The sequence below is a fragment of the Uloborus diversus genome, chromosome 5 (genome assembly GCF_026930045.1).
Source record: "Uloborus diversus isolate 005 chromosome 5, Udiv.v.3.1, whole genome shotgun sequence".
NCBI lineage: Eukaryota > Metazoa > Arthropoda > Arachnida > Araneae > Uloboridae > Uloborus > Uloborus diversus.
Window position 1 is genome coordinate 113,703,699 of NC_072735.1, and position 26,658 is coordinate 113,730,356.

Sequence of the window (26,658 nt, forward strand, 5' to 3'; positions counted from 1 at the left end):
AGATCCGGTCACGTGTCATTATTCGTTTCCTATTGTCTGCAATTTCCTGTAAGTCATATCATTGAATTTTATAAGAAAAGCATTTTTTATATCTGAAGTGCATGAGTAGGTTTCCAAACTAAAGGGGAATATTCGATAAATGTGTTTTTTCATTCATCACTTTCGTTGTTTTACATTCTTATCATAACTAAATTGCTAACTTACGCAACGCATATAATATTTCAAGCGTCACATCCGGAAACTACCCATTAGTTTCATATTGAGCGGCTTCTGCACATTGCTGTTTGTTGACATGCAGAATCAAATAAAATGTGATATCTATGGACAAAATTTTCGGCTTTATTTACACACAAATGAGCTACATGCATAGTTTCGATATGCGTAGCTTCACATCTGAAGAAAGTTTAAAAGCTTTTTTGCGTGTGTATGAAAATATAAGAAATTTATGATAACCAAGTTTTGAATTTCATGAAGTGCACCATAACAATTTGATTATTTCGTACCAACTTTCGTTTGACGGAATATAACTTTGTATTATCTTTTAATAAAAATTTCAGGTATAGTTTTTCAGTTTTGTTATGGTTAAAAGAGTGTTTAAAAGTTTTATTTCTACGATATTCTGTACTAATTTCAATATGTTCTTAAAATTCGATTTCAGCGTTTTCCCAAAATATTTTCGCAGAATATCATTTTATGTAGAGATTTAAATGCTTAATTTATCTTAGCCTTTATTCTTGTAATTTTTTACTTTTGATTGTCCTGCTCATTCTTTTGAAAGTGTCAATCTTAGAGCATTTTTTCATGAAAACAAAAAGCTTTTTTTTTTTATTTCTTGTTACATTTAACTATATCAGATGAAAAATATCTTTTCTCAGACTGTATGATTTTTTTTTTCTTTGCCTTTACATTAAATCGCATTTTGGCAATTGAAAAGCTTACCAGTGAATAAACATTTTGCTCAATTTTACTGAACAACATTCTGTTAGAAAAAAGCCTCTTATGAGAAAGAATGTTCTGAATCATTCTGTCTTATACATGTGATGAAAGAATATGGAAATGCTAATTGACACTTATGGAAGGAAAATCATTCTTATCTTGGCTTTGCTTTGTAGTAAGTACACAATAAAAATATCATCCTGACATTAAATATTTATATATTTATTGAGCTTGGCTAAAGACATGGAAGATCTTTATTGACTAGTTTTGTTAATTTGTGAATCATTTTAAGGCAATGAAATCAGGGGCACCAACTTGCAAAAATTATTGGGGGGACTGGTTTAGGGAGTTATGTAATCCCCTGGAGGTTCCCCCCCCCCCCAAATAAAGGTCGATTTTTGTGCCTTGGAAATGCCGATTTACATATTTTCTGGTGTGTATAATTTAAACAGTATGTGGCATGGCATTTTCAAAGTAAAACAATCCAAAAATTGGTAAACAAATTTTTTTGGTTCAACTAGATCATGTCACTTGCCTTAGTAAGAGACATAGCTTGGCATGGAAAATGTAGGGCGCTTGACTTGCATTGAAGGGCACTCCCAAAGACGCCGACAGAAAAATATCGATAGAGGGAGGACATGCCGCAGGAAATTTTCTATATTTGAGATGAATAAAAGTGAGTTTTAAAGTTTTTTTAAAGTCATATAATTAACATTAGAACCTTGAAAACTCGACAAGCCCGACACATATTTTTTGACTTTGAAAAAAAGGAAGAAATAAATACAAACACACACAGTATTTTTGTAAAAAGGTAATTTAATTTATGCATGCTTTTTAACAGGGTTGTTTGGTTTAAACCACGGTTTAAACCAATTGGTTTTTTTAAAAAAACCATGCGGTTTCTTTAAAAAATGGTTTTAAAAAAAAGTTGAAAAAAAAAAATCCATTTTACAGGTTTACATTGATTTCCCCACACATATTGAATAAGAAACAAATTAAGATTGGAAAAAGCTTCAAAGCTAGTCTTTTTGTTCAAGGCTTTCAACTAAATGAACTTTTTCTAAAGACTGTTGGAGAAAACAACGGTTCTTTTGGTTTAAAGCAAAATATTTTTAATCTGTTACAAACAAAAACTGTAAAATTACATTTGTAAATAAATATACAGGGTGTCCGAAAAGTCTTTTGACACATTTAACCTGAAATACCATTGTTATGTGTCGAGGACTTTTCGGACACCCTGTATATGTAATGTATTCAACTCATTTCAGAAACATGTGTATAAATCTTTTTACAATTACATAAAATCAACTTTACACCACAAGAACATATGCATAGCAACTTTTATGTTATAAATTAATATTATTTTTATGTTATTTAGTGCTTTGAACAAAAAGCAAGTTTTGAAGCTTTTCCAGAGCCTAATCAATTTTTGAGTTATGAATGATATCTAAATGACGAAAATATATGCACTGCACTTTTCTGAAGCTGGTTTTAGTAATGTTGAAGACTTTTAAAGACGGTTGCATTGCATTTTTCAAATTCTTTTTCCTGGCTTTTCCACCACTCAGTCACTGTTGCAGAAGATATAACGTTTTTGGCAAAAAAAATTTCTTGAAATAGAATTTGCTACACATTTATTTGTTCTAAAGAGTTTATTTAATTACAGTACATTTAATATTTTTTAAACTTCAATGCTGGATGCAACATGTATGCCAGTAAATAAGCTGTAATTTAAGCCATTTAACACCAATTTTTGTATTTTTGATTTGGTTCTTTGTTTTAGCGATAGTCAATATTTTTTCCAAGTCTTTCCAAAATAAGAACGGAGTCAAATATAGAGCAGCATTTTTTTTTAAACTTTGTCAGCACAACAGCAATCGATTTTTTGACTGTTCAATCATGTACTGTTGTACATTTTGCTTTACTTCAATATTTGCGACATTGTGTATATAAAAATCAGCGTTATGTAAGATCAGAAAGAAAAAAAATGAAAATTGTTCTTTTGAAAAGATTATGCTTAAAAATATAACTTTTACCTTTATTCGATAATTATTCATATTATGTTGGTTTTATAAAGTTTTTTTCTTGGATCTTCATTATATTTTATCTTAACCCGCATGACAACCACTTCTTGAAGTATTTCGTATCATAAAGGATCTATATATACATGCATACTAATATGTTAATCAAGTCAAACATTTCAATCATTATTTCCCCGTAGAAAGCTATTTTAATTATTTAATTTAGTTACAAGATTTTGTTCTTATCTCTTTAATTAATCAAGAAATTAAGTATAATGTGACTATTGAATAACTCTTAATTACATGAAACCTTAATTACCTTCTGAAAATTGTTTTTCTCGCAAATAGTATTTAAACCAAAAAAAAAAAAAAAAAACGGTTTAAACCAAAAAAACCTGGTTTAAACCAAAAAAACCGGTTCTTTTGGTTTTTTTGAAAAAAAAAAAACTTTTTTTACCAACCCTGCTTTTTAAGACCACTTGTTTTTTCATTAGTGTTATCAGCTAACATATTCAAGTGTAAACGCAGTCTCACAATGTCTATGTCATTTTTGAAAAACTCAGTTGATTTTTCAAAATGTTCTCCTCTTTTTCACCTCTGTTTAATAAAAGCAAGCACTCTTGTTCAACTGCAATGACCTGTGTGCGTCCAGTTGATGTAAATCGTCCAATAATGCAAAATTGCACCATTTTACAAACCTCAATGTATATTGCCTTGTAGTACAGTCGAGTCCCGACTTACGTGAGGGATGCATTCCGAGACCCTTCGCGTAAGTCGAATTTTCGCGTTGTGGAAAAGGGTATGTGTAAAATTTTTTATAAACCTACCCAATTATTTTAGACACTTGTAAACACCCTCTCAAACTGTTTAAAACCATCTCTTAACTAACAGTACATTACTGTTTCTTACATAAAGAACTGAATGTTTACTTTAAAAAAAAAAGTTTTATTCAACATAAAATACTGCTACAATGTACAAAATCAATTATTAATGGGAAAGAAAGAAAAAATAAACCGGTATCCGGTAGGCACAGTATATAGTAAAAAAAGCAAATGCATCTTTAGTTGTACTAAAACCCGCGACAGTATTTGAATGTTTGCTCGAAAAATTAAGAAAATTTGAATTTTTTATTCAGTTTTTTGGGCATTACATGAAGGGGGGGGGCATGAGGGTCGTGGTCTCCCCCCCAATCTGCAACGATATTTTGTAATCGTTATAAGGTTTATTGCATTTGAGTAGTGAAAATGATTGCTTGAAAAAAGAAAAAGAAAACCTTAACGAAACCATAAGAAAAAGTAAATATTTGAATTCCTTTTTTTTGTGGCATTGCATTTCATTTTTCCATTTATATATAGCTTTGCTGGAGATGGTTTTTCTACGGCGCTGCTATCAGACGCGAGTTAAATAAAAAGGAACAAAGACGTGTCTGCCACCCGATTGCTTTCTATGCAACAAATTTAATCGACAAGAGTTATTGCTAAGCTATTTCTGGAGCAGCAGGCATCGTTTCAATTTATAAAACGTTTGAGTATGTATATATTTTTTCTGTGAAGTCTCTAAATTATTATTTCTTTCTGTTGTGATTTTTACTAGTGTTCACTCTAGAAAAAAAAAAGGGCAGGGTGCTGACCTTTGAAAGGGGCACCTTTTTCAAAATGGGCACTATTTCAACGCGGTGTCCCCCCCACCCAAGACCAATGATGCATCACTCAAAAAGTACTGAGGAATCCCCCCCCCCAAAAAAAATTAAGAAGAGAAATAACACTTAAAACACCTTGCAAAAATTCATACAGTCTAGTCTGCACCATGACTCCCCCCCCTCCCCCGATCACCGTCACCACTGACTTTAGTATTAAATATGATTTCATCCAGAAAACGCACTTGTCTTCAGAATAGGGTTAGCTCACCCCCCCCCCCCCACACACACACACAAATGCCAACTAAGCTAAGCACGTTTTCCACACGTCATAGGAACATTTAGCTAATGCTGAAACTTGGCTTTGGGTGTTTTTCAACACTTTTCAGGCCATAATTTTAACTACCTATACAGAGCCGTGTCCAAGGGGAGGGTTTTAGGGGTTAAACCCCTCCCATAGTGGAAACATAATAACAACCAAAGAAATGTGTAAATTTGACTTAAATGTTGAAAACTTTAATGTTGAAGTTTGTTTATGGTATTTAAAAAAACAAAACATTCTCATTGAAGTTTCCCAGCATTTTTTTCCCTTTTTTCTAGTTTGTTTGAAAATAATAAAATCTTCTTCAAAATGCTACTCTTACGAACCCCCCCCCCCCTCCCCTCTTGTGCCAATAGCATTACGGAGCATTTCAAACTTTGGTTTCCAGATCTTCAGTTTCGCAAAATTTCCAGAAAAAGCCCCCGTACAACATCACTTATTCTATCAACATTGCTTAAAATTGTGTCGCCAAAACTCGGGTTTGTTTTTGTTTCAGTTTTAAAAGGGCCCTAATTTTACTAAATATGGTCGTACAACTGCGTTTTTGAGACTCCAGTTTCAGAAAAAATGCAAGCAAGAGTACTCGAATCGCCTTCCTTTAATATCATCAAAAATTGGGTTCTTCAAACAAAACTAACTAAAAATTTAAGTAGAATAACCTGTGAACCCCTCCTCCTAATATCTTAGAATACTGCTTAAAGTTTTAGAACTTTTTAGGAAAATCCAGGGGTTAGCATCAGAATCCCCTCCTCGTAAAAATCTTCAAAGTTAATCTGCAATTGCATTTTTGGAACTTCAATTTCAAAAATTTGAAAGGGAGATTAAAAATAAATTTTAATCTATTTTTCAAGAAAAAACGATTAGGGAGAGTATCTGAGCCGCATTCCTTGCCATAACGTCAATAAATATGGCCTATAATCCTGTTCCACACCTTAAATTTCTACAAATTTCCGCGGAGCCAAAGACCGTCTAAAATTCCGTTTTCAGTACTAAAAATTTCAAAATTTTCCGGGGGAGGAACCACGGCACCCTTATCAGATTATATTATTTTTCAACATGTCTCCCTTAAAACTCTTTTTCTAGTTGCAGCACTGTTTTGCACTCACAGTTTTAAATTATTATTTAAGTAAATATATGTTTTTTAACCATACAAGTTTGATCCGGATAAACATGAGCCGAATAAAAACTAGGCATGTCTACTGTATATGAAATATACAATAATAGAATTGGCAATATCACTTGAAAACGCATCTTCTGAGATTTTGGACCCCCCCCCTTCCCCCCACACACCTCTATGCCCCTCATTGTAGCCGTTAAACAGAAATGAATTGTTTGAGCCACTGTTGTGTTTTTCTGACAGTGCAGGTAAGAATGAAAAAACATTGAAACCAAAACCCCTCCCTTTATGAAATTCTGGACACCGGCCTGTACCTATAAGAGTAAAAAAAAATTCTAGGCATTTCAAAAGCCTTTGAATTTCAATTTAAGAAGAGCAGTATTTAATTACTGATCTCCCCTTCCTAACAAAGAAACTGCCTAGTTAAGTGCATTGTGCCATTAAGTATTTTAGTAGACAGCAAAATTTTGATGAGTGTAAATTCTCCTTTTTTAAATATATTACACTTCAAATAGAATAATTAACTTAAAATACTGTGTGTAGTGCTTCAAAAATGCAGTGGTAGTGAGTTGCAAAACTAAAAAGACTTTATTTCAGTTTTATTTCCTAGTCTTGGAGTTCAAATTCATAACACAAATGTGTTGGCAGATGTATGCGCTCCTAAATGCAATGCATAAGCAGTTTGGGCCAAGCTAAGATTTTTATCTCAGACAATTTTTGTGAAAATTTAATATTTCAGCATTTTCGTTTTGTGATTTTTTTTAAAAATCAATTGTATAATATTTATAAAAGAAAAAAAAACAGTGCAAAATTATTTTTGTTAGAAAAAAGCACAAGTATGTCAAAAGTATGCTTTTTATTATGTCAATAAGTGTTTTAAATAATCTGTTATATGAATCACACACCAGGGGTCTGTCCAGGATTTTTCACAAGGTCCGTTTTTTGTGAAAAATGAAAAAATTTCGCAAAAAAAAAAAAAAAAAAAAAAAAATTGTTAAAACGAAATTTTAGAATTTAGAGATGGCACAAACTGCATCAATTAAACTTAAAGTTGAGTGTTTTTCTCTTCCATGACGAGAAAGCCATTCTGGATTTTTTTCCTGATATTTGGGGGGGGGGGGGGGCATTGCTCTTTCAAGTATCAATATTTATCTACCATTCTGCATTATGTTAAATTATACTAGATATATTTCTGTACAGTATTTAAAATAATTGTAACAAAAATATAAACAAATAAAACAAAATTCAGAATAGTGTTCAGCATTCAACTTTTTGACCCAAGACTCTTAAAAAGCACAGAATTTCGTTTAAAACTTATAAATTCCGTGATTTTAACAAAAATAAAAAGATATTTCAATTGTTTACCTCTTAACAAAGAGTAATAATCATCAAAAACTCGAAAAATCGGATTCCCATAGCGGATGCAAAGAGATCGCAATTCTCAAAGTGAAGGCATCAAAAGTATAAAAACGGCTTGTAAAAGAAATATTTTTGATAAAATTATTTTAAAATTGCATTTTAGAGTCCTATGATAACATATCATTAATATCTGTGAACACAGTTGACCCCCCCCCCCCCCCCCAAAAAAAAAAAAATAATGAAATAAAATAAACCATCTGTTCAGCATTTTAATTTTTGACTCATAACAGAAAATGGAATTTTGCTTTAAAAACTTGAAATGAGAGTTCTAACAGAAATAAAGAGCTTTTCATTTATTTGAATCCTAATAAAGCGAAGTTAGCTTGAAAAAAGAACAAAATATGATTCTCATATTGGATGTTAAAAGATTGCATTTTTCAAAATGTAGACATCTAAAGAAAAAAAAACGGTAATTAAAAGAGTTTACTTAAAGTTAATCATCCTTGTTAGCATCAAAAAATCAAAACCCATATAATTTTCTCCCAAAATAACAATTGAACATCGCACCGCACCGTAAAAACGCAAATATTGACAAGCCGACAAAATGATGAGAATATTTTCTAATCTCATTATAAAGGTTCAACGCCAGACGCTAAGTGGTGATAGTTTTGAAGTTGGTAACCCTATCTGAAGCAATCATATTTTTTCCTCACCCTTACTATCCCTTTGCAGTTCTAAGTTCATTTCGCAGATATATATTCTTATTGTTTATTAAATCATGAGCAGAGAAAAGTGCTTACCAATGCCTTTTCAGAAAAGTTTACAACAACACCGCTGCTAATTAGCTGTGATAAAACAAACAACCATTATATTTATTTGGCAGTAGCAATTATTTATTGCTTGCAGGAGCATCGCAAGAGTGCCGATTTTTTTTTTTTTTTTTTTCAACATTAGCCAATTTTGTCTAAGCTGATCCCTCTATTTTGACTCAAAAAAAGGTTCCAAAAATTATTGGTTTATACACAGAAATATGCGTTATTTTGCTTTCAGATTTGCTCTTTCAATAAACAATTTGTGACAGATCCGATCTTGTTTATCAGAATTTTGTGAAGGGTCCGTTTTGTTTGATCGGGATTTTGTGAAAGGTCCGTTTTGTTTGATCGGGATTTTGTGAAAGGTCCGTTTTGGTTTATGGGATTTTTGTGAAGGGTCCGTTAACAGACCCAAATATCCTCTGGCCAGACCCCTGCACACACACACACACATATACAAAGATAATAAAAATACTTAGCAAAAAGGAAAGAATTGAATGTCAATACGATGTTTCCATTTCAAACGGTTTTTTTAGAGGGGGCTGGGGATGGGGGTTAAAAATCCAAGATATTTAAAAAATACCGTTGCATTTTAGCCCAGTAAGCTTTGTACTATGTTCTTCTTAGGAAACAATCAGAAAGTTAACTTTCCAGAAACAGATGTGAAAAGATTGCTACACAATAACTAGCATTGCGCTAAAATTAGCTAAGCCTAATTTCCACGTGGAGACGAAAAAGGAACACAAAGGGCTGAAATTTTAGGAAAATGTCCTATTCCCTCTCTCATTGTTGATTCTCAGAAGATCAAGGATGGGAAGGAATGAAATAAAGATCCCTCCCCATAGGCGTCGGAAAGGGGGGAGCTGAGGGAGCTTGAGCTTCCCCTGGAATATTTCAGACCGGCTTAACTCCCCCGGAAAATTCTTGCACTGCTGCTTTTTGCCGTACATTGTTTACCTCAAACCTGATTTCAAAAATGTGATCTGCCTTTTTTGGGAATTTCGGAATTTCTACCCAATGAGCAACAAAAGCAGTGAGCAGACGGAGTGGTCAGTGCGCTTGAATTCACCATCACCTTTTTTTTTCACTGTTTAAACACTCTTGATTGCCGAAATGCGGGAAAGTGGACTCTACTCCGCGGCCTGTGAAAATCAGTACCAGTCAGAGGCGTAGCATAACCAAAAAAAAAAATTTTTTTTTTTTTTTTTTGGGGGGGGGGGCACCAGAGTCATCACCAAGAAGGGTTTTGCTACCCCCCCCCACCCGCCCAGTTTTTCAGAAATGGCGTCACCAATTTCATATTAGTAATAAAAAAAAAAGCAGGAAGGAAACCTTTACGATTTTAAGAACATGTAATATAAATGATAAGTGAACAAATAGAATAAAAGTGTCGAAAAGAGTTTTTTCTGCAAAATTTGAAAGTAAATGCAAAATTTGAATATTATTTAGGAACATCCAAGCTAGGTTATGCATTACGATTTACCTCTGAGGAGCGTTGAAACGAACGTTTCGAACATTTTTTAACGAAAAGAAAGTATTCAGTGTTTAGTACAAATCTATGACAAGCGTCAGTCGAGTAAAAAATGAATACGTAAATAAACGTAACTTCATAGGGACTGCCGGCATTTTTAAATTTCTTTTTTTCTTTTTCTTTTCTTTTTCTTTCTTTCTTTCTTTCTTTTTTTTTTTTGTAAAAATATCATCATGAAAATAGTGATTAAGTAGAAAAAAATATATGTGCCACCAAAATACATTTTAATTAGAGAAAAAGTTAAAACAGAGTAAGGCGAGGTTTAAAAATGTCATGACTAGTCACACCACTGCTAGTGTGCTAGTTCTAAGTGTTTAAATACAAAAGGCGAAATTAAACGAAAATTTTATCACGATGTTCTGGAGACATGATACCTAAAACAAAAGAAAGTGTATAAACTAAGATAAGTCTGAACTACCAAAAAATTCAAATTTTTTTTTTTTTACTGACGGGGGCCGCAAACTCTTGTATTTCAAACAAATAAAAATATAAGGCTAGAAATTGAAAATTTCATTATGGAAAAACCAAACCACTCAAATAATTTTGGAAATGAATAGCACCTGAGAGCGAAGACACATTGGCTTGGTTGGATAAAGCAGCGTGCTAATGAGGGAAAGGGTGAGAGTTCAAATCTGGGTCGAAAAATATCGTTTTAATGGGTTTTTGTTTTTTAGCAGAATTTTAATCCAAGTTTCCACTAATATGCAAAATTCTAAGCTGTATATCTGTTGTTGTTAAAATCAGGAAACAAAACATTGATTTTAGGAGGGTAAATCGAAGTTTGACTTTGCAGAAGGATCAACTTCAATTTATTTTGCTGCTTTACTACGCATTGCTTTGGTCTATAGCATCTCGAAGTTGCATTGAAATCAGAAAATTCTTCCTTTGAACTCGAATGCTTCGCGTGGGTTAACTAGTCATCTAAAATTGCGTTTCTGGAATTTCACTATCGGAAAATTGCTGAAGACGGACCCCGAACCTCTCCTCCCAATAACATAGCCAACTATCACCTAAAACTGCGTTTTGACAACTAACTTCGAAAATTTTTCTAATTTCTTTATAATTCTGGAACAAAAGATTAAGTGTCTAGCAAGCTGGGGGTGATGAGTCAGTTTGGCATTTAAATATGAATAGCATGGGTGCTCCAGACATAACTAAAAAAGATTGCTAAGGTTGTTTGCACTTGTTCAAATACTTTCAACTTTCCAAAAACTTATCTCATTTTAAGTTATCTAACCCCTCAGATTATATTTTACGAAGTTACAATTCTTCTTTTTTTGCTTTCTAAATTATGGTTTTTTCGTCACTTACAGATATATTTTCATGACAAAATTGTTACTTTTCATCTACTATTGCAGAAAAAAAAACCCAACAATATTATTATATTAATATTTCATAGTTTCTATCAAAGACTTTTACAAAAACATCTGAACAATATAATATATAACGAACACTTCATTTTAACACATTTTCCAATGTTCTGTTTCTCCGCCCTCCTGTTTCATCTATTCGCCTTTTTCTAGTTCTCAGAAAATAAGAAATTCTTCTAAATGCTACGCTGTTGAAGCCTCCCCTTTCCTCCAAAATTATTACAGAGCACCTCAAATTTTGTTTTCAAGGCTCCGATTCCCTGAAAATTACCGTAAGAAAGTCCCTGGATATCTTGCCATCCAACAACATGGGAGATTATGTAATGTCCGGTTTTGGGACTTCAACTAAAAAAAAATTGCTGGGCCCCCTAACGCCAACAAATATGATCCACAGTCGCATGTTTTAGCAATTACAATTTCGAAAAAATTAACGAGAAGGAACCTGAACCTTTTCTGATAACACCATTGAAAAACGCTCTCTAGTAGGACTTCAAGTTTAAAAGTTTCCAAAGTAGAGTCTTTTCCTCTGACATCATTGAAGGTTGTCTACAATTATGTTTTAGACTTCAAAATCAAAATATTGGGCGGGAGATGTAAATCGATTCGAAAAATCGATCGAGGACAATCCTTCGAGTCATATTTTCACTAAAGTCAACAAATATGGTATACAATCGCGTTTTTAAGATATTAATTTCGAAAAATTCTCAGGGAAGGTATTCAAAACTTTTCTCCCCTTAACATTACCAAAGATCACCAAAAAATTCGTTTTTAGAACAAGAATTCTGTAAAATTTCCGGGTGAGGATCCCTGAAACTCCTCTATTTTTACGTGCTCATCATCGAGTACTAACTGACCTTCTTTCAAACCAGAAGTTTTATCACCTCATTCTCTCCGCAAACAATTGATACAAGATAAAAAGAGATGGAAGCTTCGAAGCTGATTTCATATGTAGAAAAAAAAGTTAAAGTCCCCACCCCCCACCAATTATATTAAGGGGCCACTGCTTCTGCCCCTTACATACCAGACACTTCTCATAATGTGCCCCAGCTCCCCCTACTTCTACAAAGTTCCTACGCCTCTGTCCCTCCCTTCCCAGAAGACCCTACTCCTTCCCACAACCTTTCAAAAACCCACCTTCAGTAGAAGGGAAGAACATGCCTTTGTTTCCTACTGATAAGCCTGTTTGAATTCTGAGAATCTCATCCCCTTTTTGCTTAGGTGTTTGCTTCCCCTTTTGTTTATGGGGCCGTTTTCATGGTGAAATTCTGGGAGCAAGAATAAGACATGCACATTTTAGCAGACAATGGCTGGACAAATAAAATTGCCCCGATATCGCGGCAGGTCGAAACGATGGTCAAGGCATCTTTTTAAAAACACAGGGTGCAATTTCTTATTTTTGAAAAGGGCGGGGCGCATTTCGCGATCTAAAAGAAGGGCAGGGCGCATTCTACTGATATGGAAAAGGGCAGGGCACTGCGCCCTTCAAAAACGGCCTAGCGGGAACACTAATTTTTACACGGTTTTGTTTTTGTTTGTGCTGAGTTTTATTTGTAAATGTGCTGTAAATAGTTAATTAGTTTAAATCAGTGTTTTGGATTTTGTTTCTTGCAAGGAGTGTAAAATTTTAGCTTCGTGTTTGAGTGAAATCTCGTTGTACGAGGGTTACCAAAAATTAGCCCCTCGTATTAAACGGAAACTGTACTGAAAAAAGCTCTGTTTAGTCAGAAAAGAACCACCTATTACAAAAACAATGAAGCTTTCAAGTGACAAGTTGTCTTTTTTTTTTGCAAAGTTAAAAAAAAACTGATGAACCCAAATTTGATGGAAACATATCCAGGGTTCGTACGCCCTTGAAAAACCTTGAAAAGTGCTTGAAAAAAGAAAGTTCATTTTCAAGTGCTTGAAAACCTTGAAAAAGTTTTAAAACCTTGAAAAAGTTTCTTAGTGCTTAAATTCTCTCAAAAATCAACAAATTGTGCTTAGAAGTTTTAAAAAAGTATTTCACCAATGCAATTTTCTGAACATGTGTTCAGTATACAACATCGCGAAAAATTGCTTCCGTGTTTGGGATTTCAATCCTTTTGCATCTTGTAAATATTTTGATGTTTTTTACAACCGAAAGATATTTTGATATATGGTACCTTAGATTAGTTTATTTTTTGTTTAATTTCATTAATTAACAAAGAAATTAATTTCGAAACCATGACAACATTGAACTTACTCGGGTTTCGCGGAAAATTGCTCTTGTGTTTGAAATTTCAATCTTTTTGCATCCTGCAAATATTTAAATATTTTGGCTAATCAAATGTTAGTTTCGCATATGCTACCTTAGATTAGTATATTTTTTGTTTAATTTTAATGAAAAACAAATAAATTTATTTCATGGGAAACATGCCACGTTGAACAAACTCAGACTTTGCGAAAAATTGCTTCTCGTGTTTGAAATTTCAATCTTTTTGCATCTTGCAAATATTTAAATATATTCACTAATCGGATGTTATTTTCATATTTGCTACCGTAGATTAGCATATTTTATGTTTAACTTCAGTAAAATATAAGTTTATTTTATGGGAAACATGACAACATTAAACTTAATTCGCGAAAATTTGCTTCCCTTGTTTGAGATTTCAATCCTTTTGCATTTTGTAAATATTTTTATATTTTTGGCAATTAGTAGTTATTTTGACACTGCTACATCAGATTAGCTTAAAGTTTGTATTTTAAATATAAAGTTGATTTATATAACTTTATTTATAAGTACATCATTTTTTTATGTCTGCTAAAATAAATAAGGTGTATAACAGAGGTGGTTGTGTTATGATTATTCACTTGAAATCCAGTAGTGTTCGTTTTTATGCTTTTATCTCCTTATATCTCCAATTTTCCCCTTTTCCTCAAATGTTCAAAATTACTACTTTATCAAGGTTGTGGGTACTTGGAACTTACTGAAAGAGGCTTTAATCAGCAAAGGGGTAGATAGCTTAAGGAGGGTCTTTCATCTTCATTTGGATCTAATAAATTGACCAGTACCAGCCTAGTTAAGCCCAGTGCCTGTTGCTGGTTATCAACAGGCACTGGGCATGGTATTTCTATGCAGAATATTTTGACTTAATAAACTATTTTATGATTGTATGCATAGCAAAAGTTATTGTTGTACATATGTATATTCAAGTAATAGGGGTCTTAGTTTTAAAAATTATTCCCCCCCCCCTCGCCCCATTTTGCTCTTTGAAACTTTCAGGTAATTTTTTATGAACTCACAAATCACAATTACACCTGAATATTATTGCCTTTCTAAATTTAAATTCTAATTTCAACAATAACCCATTTTTTCCCAAAATAAAACTACTTTTGTCATAATACATGTCAACTTTTGAATCTTTTCAATTTCGAAATATGGCTCTATAAATCTGAACTTGCACATTTATTGTCTATTGCAAGTTAATTAATGAAAGCTGAATAGGCTCAAGTTTGCATTCAAAGTATTTATCGCTGCTTAAGCTGCTTTTGTATATTTTGAGGTGTAGAGACTGGACTGAGGACTTTCATAAACTTTTCTTACTTCCTAATTTTTAAATTTACTCGAGGACAGTTGAAATGCCTTATTGGCTGAACAGCTAATAAATACATACGAATAATTGATTTGCATACTTATAAATGATTTGCAAACCTAATATTTTTAGAACTTAATAGTGCAAACTGAAATAACTTTCTGGGTAGTGTTTTTGTCCTAACCGCTCTTATATTGTAATAAACCACTGTATAGATATTGGAAATAAATGTTGAAACCGGGGGGGGGGGGGAGTGACTTCAAAAACTCCTCTCTGGCAATGCCATTGAACTTAGATATTTTAGTTTCTTCTCATAAAAGTTAAAAGCACTTATGAAAGGGGTTTTTTAAGTATTAATTTGCTGATTCTAGAAAATATACAAACCTCTGACTGCTGCAACTTTTGAAAAACCTCAAAATTAAGGCTCTTGGTATCTGCTTCTCTTTATGACCCAACTTTTCAAACATTTTCAGAAAGACTTTCAACGCAGTAGATCTTTCATCAAAGCGTCTCTCGTTGTAGAAAAAAACAATTTTGTTTTCCTATACTTTTTTGTATTATTGCCTTATTTCTATGTGTTTGTAGTAAATGAAATCTGCATACAATATTTTTAGTACAAATTTATGATATTGCCTTGAAAACAAAATTTTTTACCTTGAAAAGTACTTGAAAAGTGCTTGAATTTTTTTCTGACTAAAGGGTATGGACCCTGATATCACGAGTTCCTGTATCAGACTCTGAGACTAGGACGTCCTTGTCCACCTCCAATTTTTCTACAAATGAAAAGAATGAGTCTGTGAGTATTTATCAATGTCCGAATTATATTTATAAAATATTAAATATTTATTAGATTTTTGCCGCATTTTTAAGTGAAGTTTTAATAGTTTATTTCTGCGTACAAGATTGCATGTGTCGAATGAAATGAACTTTCTTTTCGGAGATATGAGTACATAAAACCTAAAAAGGTACAGTGACTGTTGTAAGAAGCTATTATCTTAATATTTATTTTAATATAATTCATATGCAATAACTTTACAGCTACGTCAGTTAATGTTCACCACAAATTTTATTCTAAACAATTCTTCACTGCAGGCCCAGATCTATAACTTTCGGATTCCACTACAAATCTCAACAAGCCTTATACCTTTTGTCAACTCTTATCTGAGATACCCATTAATACAGGGTGTTCCGTTTTAATCCGAAAGACCTTTATTTTTGAAACCGTTAGTCCTAGATGTATATTTCGAATTGCAAAAATGTTCAAAATTATATACAGAGTTAAGGTATTGAGAGTTAGAAGCAAAAATAAAAATGAGTCAAAAAATACAAAATTTAATTTTTTATATGGGCCCCAGGTCCCCTAACTTATGCTTGGGGAAATAATCACCATTAAAAAACAATTCCAACACAAAAAGTTTAAAATTAGTGCGACCGATTATTCACCAAGATATGAAATGCAGCTTTTTGTGACTTGCAACACTTTTCACTCACTGTCAAAGACACCTTTTGAGGGAAAATATAGCGGTTAACAAGTGTTTAAAATTATGTGTGTATAGAGTGATTTTTCAAATTGTTCGAGGTTTTGTTGTGTGGTTTTGCATGTCACAGCATAACATTTGCATTCATTTTTAAATAGCAATGAAAAATGTAAAAACCTCATTTCTCTTACTTTGACGACCTGTCATTTTTCTGAAAGGACGATAAGTTCCAATCTCATCTTCTGTATAGTCCCCTAAAACTTTGAACTGGAATATCTTAAGTTTTGGTCGCACAAATATCAAGTTTTTTGTGCCAGTAATAATTTTTAATGGAGATTATTTCTCTAAATATAACAAGGTGGCGACAGATCAGGGAAAAGTCAGGGAACTTTTTCACTCAGGAAAATGTCAGGGAATTTTGGAAACAACAAAAATTCAGGGAAAATTGATCAAATGAAAAAAAAATTTCCGTTGCAAAATGAAATACTTAGATTCCCTATGAATTTTCCGCCAATTATTTGTTGTAAAAAAGTAATATCAATGAGGTGCGTTTATACAGTGCTTCATATTTGTGCATCTTTTTTCCTCAAGGTCAAAGTATTCAATCTTAGGATGAGCTTCCTAATATTGCTTCTGTGTCTGTAAAGTTGTTTATTTTACCTTACTTGAATTTTCCTTCCCTGCAGGCAGAGAGGAAGCCATCATTAATGACTTTGTTCCCTTGTCTTTACTTATTATCTTGAAGTAATTAGTAGTGCCGGATCTAGAAAGTTTCTGAGATGGGGCAAAACTTCAAAATGCCGCCCTCCCCCACATCTATCTTGCTTTAAATTTTTCTATCAAGATGTATTTTAATATTTTTAATAAACTGTAAAGTGCAAAAGGGTTTGATTCAAAATTCATTTTATACTAAGAATGTCTGAATGAAAAAATTTTTCGTTTAAAACGGACATAGTGCAATAAAATCAGTTTGCAAATGTCTGTAAGTTCTTTTTGAACCCAAATCTATTTTACTGTTGAAAAAACAAAATGACGGGCGCACTTAAAAGCTTCCCTATCTTACAGGGGGGAAGGGTCTGGGAGATCTCCCCCTGAGAAAATTTTGTAATTGTTGTCCTAAGAACGCAAGTTTAGTAGTTAAAAACGCTATTATAGGCGATATTTATTGACGTTAGGGTAAGGGATGGAACTTAGGGATTATCTTCTGACTGATTTTTTTGAAAACTGGAGTGAAATTGATCACCCCTTTCCCAATTTTTTGAAATTGAAGTTCCAAAACGAAGTTACCGATAAGCTTTGATGAGGTTAGGGAAGGGGATGCTCTGGGGCTCTCCCCAAAGAACATTTCGAAATAGAAGTCCTAAAAGATGAAATTTTTAAGCAATATTCAGTGATACTAAGGAGAGGAGTTTAAAGCTTTTCACCTTGATTTTTTTGCGAATGATAGTTTTTGCATCTTCAGATTTTATACGGGAGCGCCAGCTCACTTTATTTTAAGGGGACTAAGTGCGAAGCGCCTCAAGAAATTGTCGTTTTAAAAATCCAGTTTTTGACGGATTGGAAGGGATTAGCAAAAGGAGGTTCGATAGCCTTGCCCTTAAATTTTCGGAAATTGGGAAGTCTTTGAAAAACTTGACTGTAGACCACATTTCGTAACGTTTGGGGCTCGGCCATTATTTAAAATTGTAGTTAAAAAAAAGCGGTCTTAAACCATTTTCGATGTTGTTAGATGGCGAGGTAATTGGTAGTTCTACCCTGGAATTTGGCGAAATTGAAGCCCTGGAAACCCAAACCCTTGAATGGTTTTGGCTGGAGGAGGGAGCTTCCAAAGTGTAGCATTTTGAAGACTTTCTTATTGTTTGATCGTCTAGGAAAAAGAAAAAAAAGGAGGAAGGGGGAATAAGAGAAATAGGGGGTGAGAGACGTGATTAACTGATGAATAATCTGCAACTATAGACATTTTTTAAGGCCCTTTTTTAAAAGAAATTTAATTTTCCCCCAACATTCTATATTTTTTCTATTAAAATTACTTTATTTTCCCAAGGCGTGTTCGTTTCTTCTCTGTAACAATATGGAATGTTTTTTAACAAATAATACGCTCAGCCTCCTGGGGGGCGGGCAGTAATGCAACAAAAAGGGGGAATGCCCCCCCCCCCTTTTTGTTGCCCAACTCACCACTGCCACACGGGTCTGAGCCAACAGCACAATTTTCGAAAAAGTGTCATTGAAGGTTTGTGTTTATGATCCTTAGCATTTCTGCTAGTAAGCAACAAATTCTCAATGTCAATGTTTTTAGCTAGATGATTCAGCTGTAATCTTTGTTAATCTAAATATTTACAGAATGAGCCTCTTCGTGATACTTGAACTAAGTATTTTTCTGCTGATTTAAATGCTTTGTTCTATGTAATACCAGTCAGATGTTACACCAAAATCTCCAAATTACTTATATTTTATAGTTGCACAATGAAGACCACAGAACAAGGTTAGCAGTATTTTTTTCTTTGGAAACAACACTGTTCCCCCCTTTTTTGCGCCCATAACGGAGAGTCATATGTTTACTCGCTGTTGCTTGTAAATGCCCCGTGCAAAATTTACAGGCTCATCTCTCCCCCCCCCCCCCATTTTCCAAGAAAAGGGTGAGTTAGAATATTTGTAAAGGAAAAACTATTCTATGGATTTGACATTTGAGCATGAAATATGCCGCCACCTAAAATGTACTGGTAGCACGGAGCCTACGCCAGGAGCCAGTAGTTGATCAAGGAGGAAGCAATTAATGTTCAGTAAATTATTATGGGGACCCGGGGTAAAATGGGTAGCCGGGGTAAAATGGGTATAGTTGCATTTTTCTTGATTTTATTCTACTGGACAACATTTTTGGAAAGTGTGTACAATGTACATATCTGGCAACATTTTGACTTGGGGAAAAATATCTAACAACTCATTTACCAGGCTTAGCAACAGTTTTATTTTTCAGAACACAGAAAAATGCGTTTAAAGTGAGTGATAAACTTCTTTCTAGCAAAATTTACGGGAAGAGTTTCGGAAGTTTTTTATTTGGATTTGATAGAAAAAGAATTTTTCTAACAGAAAATTCAAAAAATAAGTAAATTTTAATATTTACAAAAGTTTTATAGTACTTGTAGTTGCACAGGGAAAAATGGGTATAGCCAACATTTTCGAGTTTAAGACATTGATTGAATGTATGAAGATTAAAAAACTTAAATTATCTTTGCGAGACAGCTGTTAGATATTTTTCACGTTTTAAACTAAAAGTATATTTTTTAAGTTTTATAAATAAGCACTATGCATTTATTTGTTTTATTTATGTTTTAATTACTATAACTTATGCCGATTAGTACTTAAAGGTATTATATTTTTTTTATTATTATCGATATAGTTCATGATTACTGTAGGTTTATTATGTATATGGTTCAATACTACACATTATAAAACATAGTTGGTATTGATAGCTAATAGGCTGTCTTTTTAATTTCCTTTTAAAACCGACTATGCCCAGAACATAATCTAAGTGCCACCTCACACACAATCACTACAGAATCCTCATGCCTCAGAGCAAAGTTGTACTGAATAACTAAATTCTCCTGCTATACTTCTTGGTTCACAGCCATTTTTAACACTGGTAAGGCTGTGAAAAATTAACAAAAAAAAAAAAAAAAAGTAAGAGTACAAACAAAGGTGGGAGAAGTTTTAATTACAGAGCAGGTGGCTGCAAGATTGTACACAAACAGGCAAGAGACACAACAAAAGCAGAAAACATAAACAAATAATTAAACATTAAATAAATTTTTAAAAAAGGACATTAACAATAATTGATAAAATAACTAATAAAGTAGAAGTGAAAATATGTGCTCTCCTAGTTGTTAAACCTAGCCATTTGCGACTGGGCCATTGTTTAATTTGTGGACGAAGTCTATTCAAAAATTCATAGGTTTAATCACTGAAATCTCAGCTGAAAGTGAATATACTGAGAAGTTTGCTACAAAGCCATCTGCCGAATTATTCTACGTGCTCCCCAAGAAAGTCGACATTGATGTTGTACAGGCATCACAAGTTGTAAAAATACTACCTCAGCCAAACCGCAAGTCTTTGACAAGACACCTTTTGCTCATAAATTTGGTTCAGTAAAAAAATTTTGTGGTTGTTTTGGATTCAAGTTTTTATCCTCCAATGCAATTAAACTAATTTTTTTTTAATTTTCTCCATTAGTTACAGTATAGTTCAACTTTAAACAGCATATACCCATTAGGGTGGAGCTTATTTTTCAACTATGAAAATATTAACCTCTTACCCTCTCATTTTGTTCCTTTGTATGAAAAAAAAATTCAGGCCAAATATTAGCACTTTTAAAGATTATTTAGAGGTAGCTCAACAACTGAAATTTTTAACATTGCGGGATCTTTTTTTTTACGAAAAGCAAAGATTGCTTACTTTTCCATTATTTTATAAATATACCTTGGACTTATTTTAACTTCACATACAACTTCACATTTGGTTATTTTAGTACTTAGTTTGTTTTCAGTATTTTACTTTTTGCTTCAGTTTTGAAAGCAAAATGACTGCAAAAGCCACAAGATCTCAAAGTGACTTGTGTCTTCTTGGTGGGTCAGTTCCAGAATTAAAAGGTGGAAAATTGCCATCCTTGCATATGGCTCTGGGACATTTTTTGCATCATCATCTTGAATTGAAGAAAACCATAAGACAAGCTTCAACTCTGACCATCACAGAAATTGCCAAGTTTTGGCAAAAAGCTAGAATTCCTATGCGAGACAACCAAAATTGTCAAATGAAGCTTGAAAAGTTGTATAAACAGGGGCCAATCCAGGATATTTTCCTCGCTACCTATTTTTGTGAAAGTATTGCATCATTCTATTTTTGTGAAAGTTTTTTTTTTTTTTTTATCAGCATTGTTTTTGTGAAATCTTAGAGGCATCCTAATTTTTGTAAAAGAGAAGTAGAACAAGTGAAATTTTAGTTCGAAAAGTGTAAATGTCATCTAGTATTATTTTTAACAGGTTTTGTTTTTTGGGGAGGGGGGGGGGGGAGCTAAAAAACCTAAGTAGTACCAAAAATACTTTCGTAATTTCAGCTTAATGGGATATGTACCGTGTTCAATATTGGAAATTATGAGAAAAACGGTTCCCCAAAACATGTTAAAAGATTGCGATAATATTGCATAGATACACTTTGGCGAGAAACAGCTAAAAATTAGTTAAAATACCACAAAAAGGTTGTTATTTAAGCGGTTGTTCATGTAAACCTGCTTAGAATTTTATGCTATAAGTAAATTTTGTTTTAAACAGAGAAACAAATTTTATATTTTAAAATGCGAATTTTTGTAAAATTTTAGATGTTTTTGTGAAGCTGCCTGATTTTATGACTTGATTTTTTCGGTAGCAAAATCAGCCTATATTGAGCCCAGAGCTTTTGAAGAAAAATAAAGCTCGATGTTTATCAACACAGCAAGTTAAGGAATGAACTTTTCTCTCTAAACTAGAAGATCTTTTTGATGTTTTAACCAGTAAAGCAGTCTTACAAGAAGACAAAGACTTTTTAATAGCACAAAGGAAGAAAGGCAGGTGTGGATCAATGTTAGGAGTTGATAAAAAGCTTGATATATAGGAGAAAAAAGCTCTTGAACGAGAAACAAAAGCAAATGCCCGAATATAGCAACAGAAAATTAAAGAATTAAAAGATTCTATAGTAGAACTTGAATCATCTACTGATACTGAAACTGATAGCAACTTAAGCTCAACGGAAGGTAAGAAAATGGATATCACAGAACAAGCATCAGAAAGACAGAAAAGGAAGCGAGGGAGAAAAACTATAGTTACTCCCCAACTTGCTGCAGCTTTGGACAGAACAAAAGTGTCAGACCGAAAGGCTTTCTGTGTCATAGCAGAAACTGCAAAAGGCTTAGGATTCAATCTCGATGAATTTTCTCTAAATAAGGACTCAATTTGCCATCAAAGAAGGAAGGAAAGAGCTCAGAAATATGCAGAAATAAAGGCTAAGTTTCAACCTAACATCCCTCTAGTTATCCATTGGGACAGCAAATTAATTCCTGATTTAGTTGCAAAAGATAAAGTGGATCACCTACCTGTACTGGGGGCTGTAACTGGGAAAGGAATTCACCAGCTACTTGCAGTTCCCAAGCTTCCATCTGGGACAGGTGAGGCACAGGCTACAGCAGTATTTAAAGCTATTGAAAGCTGGGGAATATCAAACAACATACGTGCTATGTGTTTTGACACAACCAGTTCAAACACTGGCAGTAACTTGGGTGCATGTGTTCTTTTAGAACAAAAGCTTGAAAAGGAACTTTTGTCCCTAGCGTGCAGGCATCATGTGTTGGAACTAAATGATTATAGGTTCAGTGTTTCAAGTGTGCATGGGAGCCACATCTTCTCCTGAAATTCCATTATTCAAACGTTTCAAGGAATTTTGGAGCTCCATTGACACCGACCAGTACAAAACTGGAATTTCAGTTGACGTAGTTGATGAACTGATAAAGGATATAAAAGAAGATACAATTGCTTATGCAAAAAAATACATGGAATAGTCACATAACCAACTAAGAGGTGATTATAAAGAATTAGTTGAATTTGTGCTTATTTTCCTTGGAACTGCCCCTGTTAGAGGTGTTAAATTTATGTCGCCTGGAGCCATGCATCATGCCCGTTGGATGTCGAAATGTATTTATAGTCTTAAAATCTGGATGTTTAGATCGCAATTCAAGCTTACATCTAAAGAAGAGAAGGGATTAACAGCTGTATGCATTTTCATTGCACGTGTATACATGAAAGCATGGATATCAGCACCAGAAGCTGCAAGTGCTCCATATAACGACCTGCTACTAATGAAGTCTTTGATTGAATATTCCGCTATTCATACAAATATCTCGAAAGCAGCTGCAAATAAGTTTTCCAACCATTTATGATATTTAACAGAGGAACTAGTGTCGTTGACTTTTTTTGATAGTCATGTCAGTGCATCTACCAAGATAAAAATGGTCAGTGCTATGAAAAAACCAGCTAAAGAAAATTCTAAACAGAGGAAGATTGATCTTCAAATACTTGAGAACAAAAATTTGGATGATTTTGTAACAGCAAAGTCTATGTCACTGTTCCAGGCATTAAACCTGCCCGTAGATTATCTTTCTGTTGATCCAGCATCGTGGAAAACAAGAGATGACTACAAAGAAGCCAAAAAAATTATTCAAGCTTTAAATGTAATGAATGATCATGCTGAACGTGGAGTGACTCTCATTCAGGATTCAGTGGACTGATAACATATCATGAAATGCAGTTGAAGTTTCTGCTGCAAGTCATCGAGGAATACCGCAGAATATACCCTGACAGCAGGAAAGTGACTTTATCTGGGACTGTTTCAAAACAATAACTTGTTTCCAGAACAATGCCAGGTGCATTTTATAACCTAGAAACCATCTTCTTTCATGTCTCAATTGATTTACAAGTGCTATATAAATAAATGTGTAACTATCACTTTTTGTTGAAATTTTCTCTATGTAACAAACTTCAAGTTCATTGAGCTACCTCTAAATATCAAAATTTTTCATTCAAACTTCATATTTAGTGGTTTTTCATTAAAAGGAACAAATTAAGAGGGTAAGACCTACAAAAATTAAATCTTTATTTTTTCAGTGCAAATAAGCTCCACCCTAATACCCATTTTATCCCAAAGCATGGGGTAAAATGGGTGTACATAGGGGTAAAATAGGTATACCCGTTCACACTAAATTTAAAGCAAAAAGTTAACACAAACTATGTCCAAATTAGACCTAAGATACACAACGTATAGAATATGGAACAAAAACGCGATTATATCTCATGATATTTCTGCTAAGGGTCACTGAAATTAAAAAGCTGTTTTTTTTCCATATTTTAACCCGGGTGATCCTATTTAATTTATTATAGGCGCGAAACTATTTCGGTTGCTAGTACACATGTTCCAGTTCAGCCCCACTAAAAGTTATTACTTATCCCACTCTTTAATCCAAAAAGCGCCTGTGCAAAGAAGCATTAGCTGCTCGCCGCCTTGTTTTACTGACATCTTTTGAAAAACATGCAATGTTTTCAAAAATAAATGACTCTATTAATCAATTTCAACTGTCAGCAAAATACACGAGAAAACGTAAAATCCCCCCTATACGAATTTCATCCTATTTGTTTTTTAGCGAGTTTTTGACCCTATTTTTCCTGCCGGAAGCACCCAATGGTGGACTAGGTCCCCCCGAGAGACTCCCAAAGCCCTTTGGGAGTCCAGGTTTGTGCAGAAAATCGAAGACACACAGGTTTGAGGGCGCAAGGGAAAAAAAGCAGAATTTGTTCATATTTCCAGGGCAGAAAAAAGAAAACAAAGGCAAAGAGATTCGGGGGTGCAAAAAAAAAAACATGAAGCCGAGAGGGCGTACAAAGAGGAGGGGGGCACCATCCCATTGGTCGGTGGAAAAAAATTTGATTTTCAGTCAAAATTTAATTTTAGCAATTAAATTAAAAAGCCAAATGATAACTTTTAAGATTTTTTCAGCATTAATTTAAAAACCAAAGACTTTTTCTTGAAATCGTGATAATGGTATGCTAATTACCAGAGCCGGATCTATGGTGGGGAGGGCAAGCCGGGCTTCTTGCCCCGGGCGGAAACTTCAGGGGAGCGGCAAATTCAAGTGGTGCTTCCAGGGGCGGACTTATTCATCGACCAATGGGACGGTAATCAAGATTTCAAGAAAAAGTCTTTGTATTTTAAATTAATGCTGAAAAAATCTTAAAAGTTATCATTTGGCTTTTTTAATTTAATTGCTAAAATTAAATTTTGACTGAAAATCAAATTTTTTTTTTTTTTTTTTTGCCTTGGTATTCGCTGTCACTTCAGATAACACAAAGGTTTTTTTTTTTCGGACTTTAAAACTCTTTTATTTTAAAACCACATGCATTGCTTAACATTGAAAATGCAACACCAAGAAGGAGTGGTCAGAAAGTGATGAAAGTTGGAAAAAGGACAGAGACGGCAAGGAATAATAAATAATCTTAATTTCAAAAATAGGCAGAATACATAGCGAGAACGACGTCGGCTCAGTAGGATGTAGGACCAACGCGGACAGCGATACATGAAGAAACATGTCTAGGCATAGAGTCAATAAGGGTGCGAATGGTGTCCAGAAGGATGGCTCTCCATTCTCTTTCAACCATTTGCCACAGTTCGTTTTCTGAACGAAGCAGGGGCAGAGTCTGCAAATGGCATCCAATCACAACCCGCACATGTTCGATTGGTGACAGGTCAGGAGAGTATGGTGGCCAGGGAAGCATCTGTGGGCCTTGGAGAGCATGTTGGCAGATGCAAGCACTGTGGTTGGGCATTATCCTGCTGGAAAATTGCATTAGGTAGGAAGGTAAGGGATTGCCACCGGCCGCAGCACATTATCCAAGTATCATTGGGACGACATAGTGCCCTGAATACGAACTAGAGGTGATATATGAGGAATTGTATGCAATTGTGCCCCAAACCATTATGTCATGTTGTCATGCAGTGGGAGGTTCCAGTTACTGCTGGATTAGATCTGTCTCCACGTCAATGCCACACACGTATGTGGCGAATATCACTGGATAAACGGAAGCGGCATTCATCTGAGAACACGAAATTTCGCCATTCTGTCATCCACGTCGCTCTAGTCCGGCACCATACTAAACGTTGCTGTTTATATTGTGGGGTCAATGGCAGTCTTCTTAGCGGACACCTTGATTGTAGACCACCTGCGACCAAACGACGGAAAATGGTTTCGGTTGGCACTGGTACATTCAGGGTATCTTGCACCTGCTGCAGAATCGAGGAACAAGTGATTTGTGGATCTGCTACAGCTTGTCGGTGGGTGCGTCGATCCACGCATTTTGACGTCACTCTGACTGCGCCTGCACCCCTCAATCTTGCCACATTTCTTTGTTCCAACCATCTTCGGCACAGCCGATGCACCGTGCTCGCATCCTTGTGGGTATCAGCTGCGATTTGACTTACGGACCAAACTCCCCTTCTCTGTCCAATCACCATACCCCTCGTAAAATCGTCTATCTGCTGGAAGTGTCTTCATTGACGGCAGCCTGGCATTCTCTTGTGTTACCAGGGGTCTGGCCAGCGGATATTTGGGTCCGTTAACGGACCCTTCACAAAAATCCGATCAACCAAAACGGACCTTTCACAAAATCTGATCAAACAAAACGGACCTTTCACAAAATCCGATCAAACAAAACTGACCTTTCACAAAATACGGATCAACCAAAACGGACCCTTCACAAAATTCTGATGAACAAGAACTGATCTTTCACAAATTGTTTATTGAAAGAGCAAATCTAAAAGCAAAATAAGGCATATTAAACCGATAATTTTTGAAACCTTTTTGAAGTCAAATTAGAGGGATCAGCTATACAAAATCTGCTAATTTTGCAAAGAAAAAAAAATCGGCTCTTGCAAGCGATAAATTGCTACTACCAAATAA

At 34.2% G+C, this 26,658-nt stretch overlaps 1 protein-coding gene across 7 annotated transcripts in view; it reads left to right on the plus strand.

Annotated features, from left to right (window-relative positions):
* LOC129222068 (DNA-binding protein Ets97D-like) overlaps nucleotides 1-26,658 on the plus strand; it is a 68,896-nt gene continuing 42,238 nt past the window's right edge. For 2 of the 7 annotated variants that reach the window (XM_054856494.1, XM_054856499.1), the window contains exons 1-2: nucleotides 10-48; nucleotides 4,313-4,485. The gene's annotated coding sequence lies outside the window, so the exon portion shown is untranslated. Of the gene's footprint in view, nucleotides 49-278; nucleotides 558-1,042; nucleotides 1,112-4,244; nucleotides 4,486-26,658 lie in introns of those variants that run through there. The other 5 variants (XM_054856495.1, XM_054856500.1, XM_054856496.1 and 2 more) reach the window with 4 other exon arrangements.